At 41.7% G+C, this 5,115-nt stretch overlaps 1 pseudogene; it reads left to right on the forward strand.

Moving 5' to 3' along the window:
- LOC101691443 lies at positions 1-359 on the forward strand (annotated as a pseudogene).
- The last annotated feature ends 4,756 nt before the right edge of the window (positions 360-5,115 follow it).

Below are 5,115 nucleotides of genomic sequence, written 5' to 3' on the forward strand. Positions count from 1 at the left end.
ATGGCTCCTACTAAAAAGGGTGGCAAGAAGAAGGGTCATTCTGAGGTAGTGACCAGAGAATTCACCATCACTATCCACAAGCACGTCCACAGAGTGGGCTTCAAGAAGCATACCCTATCTAGCACTCAAAGAGATGGGGCACTTTTCCATGAGGGAGGTGGGAACTCCAGAAGGGCACACTGACACCAGGCTCAACAAAGCTGTCTGGGCCAAAGGCATAAGGAAAGTTCCATACCGTATCCATGTCCAAAAAATGTAACAAGGATAAAGATTCACCAAAAAAACACTATACCTTAGTTACCTATGTACCTGTAACCATTTTCAAAAATCTACAGACAGTTAATGTGGATGAAAACTAATCACTGACCATCAAATAAAGATATAAAACTGCAAAAAACAAACAAACAAACAAACAAAAACAACTAAGTTGCTATCAGCTTAAAACAGACTATTACAATGATAAGATGTTATGTAAGCCTCATAGTAACCAGAAAGCAAAAACCTGTAATAGATATATAAATGTAAACAGAAGGGAATCAAAGCATGCCACTATGGAAAATCATTAATTCACAATGACGGCAAGAAAGAAAGGTTCAAAAGAACTACAAAAACAGCCAAAAAACAGTCAATAAGATGGCATTAGTAATCCCTTACTTACACTATATATACACTAATATACACTAAATATAAATGGATTCAATTCTCTAATCAAAAGACATACAGTAGCTGAACAGGTTTAAAAAAAAGAAAAGAAAAAGAAAAAAAGAGGAAGAAAAAGACCCCAACTATCTGCTGCCTACAAGATACTCACTTCAGCTTTAAGGAAACACACAGTTTCAAAGTGAAGTAAAGGGTTGGAAAAATACATTCCATGCAAATGAAAACCTAAAGAGACCAGAAATAGCTCTATGTGTATCAGATAAAATAGACTTTAAGTCAAAACTGTAATAAGACAAAAGTAAGTCATTATATAATATTAAAGGGGTCGATTCAAGAGGCTATTACAATTGTAAATATATGGGTGTGCAACATGGGAGCAGCTAAATATATGAAGCAAATACTAATATAATTAAAGAGAGATACAGAAAACAATACAATACTAGTAGGGGAATTCATACACAACTTCCAATACTAGACAGGTCATCCAGGGAGAAAATCAATAAGGAAACACTGGGTCAAATAAGAAATCAAAAGGGAAATTAAAAATACCTTGAATTACATGAAAATGGAAACACAAATTACCAAAATTGTTGAGATAGAATAAAACAGTTCTAAGAGGGAAGTTTATAGCAATAAATGTCTACATTAAGAAAAAGAAAGGTCTCAAATAAACAACCTAACTTTATACCTCAAGGAACTAGAAAAAGAAACAAAAACCAAAGTTAGCAGAAAGAAGAAAATACAAAGATGAGAGCAGAAATAAATGACTAGAGACCAGAAAAATCATAGAAATGATCTATAAAATTAAGAGCTAGCTTCTTGTAAAGATAAACAAAACTGACAAACCTTTAGTTAGACTAACTATAACGTGGAGTTACAATCTAGGAACACAACAACAGCAAAGATAGGGAGAGAAAAGGAAAAGAAAAGAAGAGAAAGACAAATACTTTTGTTCCTCTCCTGAAAGAGGCTACAGTCTGGTGAGGAATTCAGCTGAGTGAATAGATAGTTCCTGTTCAGGGTGAGAAGTGCTGTAACAGGGAAATGACAGGGTACTCCTTTTACTAGAGCTCTGGAATTTTCTCAAGGACAGTTTCTCAATTCTAAATTGACACCTGAGAAGTTTACTCCTCGATTTCAGCAGATTTGCATATCGGAAAGATCACTGCTGGAAGGAAGAGGAAGGGTTGGAGGGGGACAATACTGAAGGGAGCAGGTAGGAGGCCGTTGCAGTGATCCAGGCTAGAGAAGACGGCAAGCAAGCATCAGGCTAGTGGCATTGGGGCTGGAGTGACATGAGCTTCTCAAGACAATTGTGAAGCAGAAATAAAAGAATTTGGTAATAGAAAAGAAAGGAGTAGAAAGAAGGATGATGTCTTTCTTTGGTTTCCTCCAGAAACAGACTTAAAGGAAGGATCAAGAACAAGTAGTTCATTTGGGAACAGGGAACATGGGTAGGAAAGAGAGGAAGTGACATGGAGAAGGGAAGGTAGCCAAGAAAGAGTGGTTTATCAAGCCAACTGTACCATGAATTCGTGAACAAATCCTAGGAAATGATATACAATAGGGGCACCTGGATGGCTCAGTCAGTTAGATGTCTGCCTTTGGCTCAGGTCCTGATCCCAGGGCCCTAGGATTGAGTCCCACATTGGGCTCCTTGCTCAGCAGGGAGCTTGTTTCTCCCTCTGTCTGCTGCTCCCCCTACTTATTCTCTCCCTCTGACAAATAAATAAATAAAATCTTAAAAAGAAATGATATAAAACAAATGCCAAGAGATCTCACCCAAGAGATTGAGGAGTTGGGGAATTTATAAGCCAATTCCCATGAGTCATTGACCCAATGTTTCCAGTTTGCTCTGCACAAGGCAGAACAGTTTCCATCGCTTCCTAAAAGGTTTGCTTTCCTCACACAAAACTAAACAACAACAACAACAACAACAAAAAAAAAACCCACACAGACACAGGCCACTGGAAACAAGGAGAAGCACCTCAAGTGGTAAGGACAAAAGGATATGAGCTACAGATGACACCCAGTCTCTGGTGTGGATAAATGGGGTCAGAGTTCAATGAGATGGGAAACCCAGGGGTTAAGGCAAGATAGAGGGGTGCTGAGGAGTAGAGAGTATGAGTTGAATTTTTGACATGGTACATTTGAGGTGTCCATAGGACGTCTAAGTGAAGTTGTCTGGTAGACAGTTGGCTATGTGAATAGGAGTCTGTGGGAAGCAGTCTGATCTAGACTTACAGATCCAAAACTGTCATCACGTGAATTCACGAGTGCGGCAGAAATCTCATGGGAATCCCATGGAGTGAGGAACAAAGATGGCCAAGGGCAGACGCGAAACACCCTATTTATGGGGCAGTGAGAGAAAGAGAAACAGAGAAGAATGAGAAAACACATCAGCAAGTTACAAGGAAAACCACAAGTTCTAGGTGTCTGGAAGCCATCAAATAGAAAGCAAAAAATGTGTCACATGCTACTGAGAAAGCAAGAGAAACTGAAGGTAAGTACCTGTAAAAGATCATATAAATAAAGCATACTGTAATGAGCTTTTAAAAACAAAAGTGAATATCAGGTTAAGGGAGGACTTCCAAGTGAAAGAAGGATCATTTGTTAACAGAAAATGGAAGAGACTCTGACAATGTTGCTGGGAAAGAGCAAATGAAAGAGATGGAGATCAGAGGTGCAGCAGAAATGCTAGAAAGGCATAGGAATCTTCAGAGGACAGAAAGAGACTGAATGCAGAGAGGGGGGTGGAAAAGGCGGGGCAGGGAGGCTTCTGACCTGGCATGGACTTAGCTTCCTTTGTCACAAATGGGAAAGAGAAATGTGGTGGGTCCCCATCCAGGCTAATTTGTAAATCTGGTGGCATGAGATTAGTAAAGTATCTGTGCATTTTCTCCATGAATTAAGAGTTGAAGAGAAGGGGCACCTGGGTGGCTCAGTGGGTTAAAGCCTCTGCCTTCGGCTCGGGTCTTGATCTCAGGGTCCTGGGATCGAGCCCCACGTGGGGCTCTCTGCTCCACAGGGAGCCTGCTTCCCTTCCTCTCTCTCTGTCTGCCTCTCTGCCTACTTGTGATCTCTGTCAGATAAATAAATGAAATCTTTAAAAAAAAAAGAGAGAGAATTGAAGAGAAAGGTGTGAGTGAGGCGAAATGGGGGATGTCCCACGTGTGAGGAGCTTGTGGGTGGCGTGCAGCGTCTCTGGAGAGAACGGAGAGCAAGGCAGTGAGTTAAGCTGTGCTCAGTGGCCCAGAGACTGAAGAGCTGGACATACTCAAGGGGGTTTCAACAGCTGGGCGAACGAGAACGAAATTGGGCAAGGGAGCTGCACGGTGTGCAAGCGAAGACAGTAGGAAATCTACGCAGCACAGGAAAGGAATTAAAGACCTGGGAAATGACAGATGGACGATGTCCGTGGGAATGGTGTTCCAGCTTCCACGCAGGGCATTCTGTTTCCAGGGTTTGAGGCAAGGGGAGAGCATGCATAAGGGAGGAACCTGTGTCAGTGGATGACAGCTGACACATTGATTAGTTTGCCGGAATAGAAAGAAGCCAGAGCTGGCTCAGGGGAATAAAGGCAGCCACAGCTGTTACGGGTTATGGCTGGGCCAGAGTCTAACAAAAGAGTTAATTCATGATCGTGGTCTGTCCACTGTTCTGTCCCTCTGTTATAGGTTGGATTGTGTCCTCCAAAAAGATACACTGAAGTCCTAAGCTGTGGTTCCTGTCCATATGATCTCGTTTGGAAACAGGGTCTTTGCCAACATAACCCTACCAAAAGGTCATTTGGGTGGGCCCTACACCAATATGCCCGTTGTCTTTATAAAAAGAGAAGAGACATACAGACCCACCGGGAGACCATGACGTGGCGATGGAGGCAGAGACTGGAGTGGTGTTTATAAGCCAAAGGAGGCCAAGGTTTGCTGGTGACACCAGAAGGGAAGAGAAAGGCATAGAACAGATTCTCTCCCAGAGCCTTCAGACAGAGCATGGCCTTGCTGCCATCTGGATTACAGATTTCCAGAATCCAGAACCATGATGGAGAACCAATTTCTGTGGTTTAATCTGTTGGTAGTATTTTGTTACAGCCAGTCTAGGTAACAAATACACCCTCCATGCTTTTACATGGCTTAGCCTGGCCTTATACCCGGGCCTTGGTATGTCCAGTAGGGACTTACTGCCTTAATGTCCCAGTACACCAAGAGATGTCAGCCTGTGGCTGACAGGTCCTGGCATAACCCTCCCTTTCTAAGTAGAAATTGGACATTTTCATTCTCATTAAGTGTCTTTTCAACTCTCATCTGGTGATAGGGTAATTCATTAATTACCAAGCAAAGAGGTCCAAAAGTTAAGTTCATCCAAAAGGAAGAGAACTTAAAAAAAAAAAAAAAAAAAAAAAAAGTCAACCTGCCTTGAATTTAAATTTAGAAGTGTAAGGGTATTTTAGACTAG

Source organism: Mustela putorius, unplaced genomic scaffold (genome assembly GCF_011764305.1).
Source record: "Mustela putorius furo isolate JIRA1106 unplaced genomic scaffold, ASM1176430v1.1 tig00000831_pilon_pilon_pilon, whole genome shotgun sequence".
Lineage (NCBI taxonomy): Eukaryota > Metazoa > Chordata > Mammalia > Carnivora > Mustelidae > Mustela > Mustela putorius.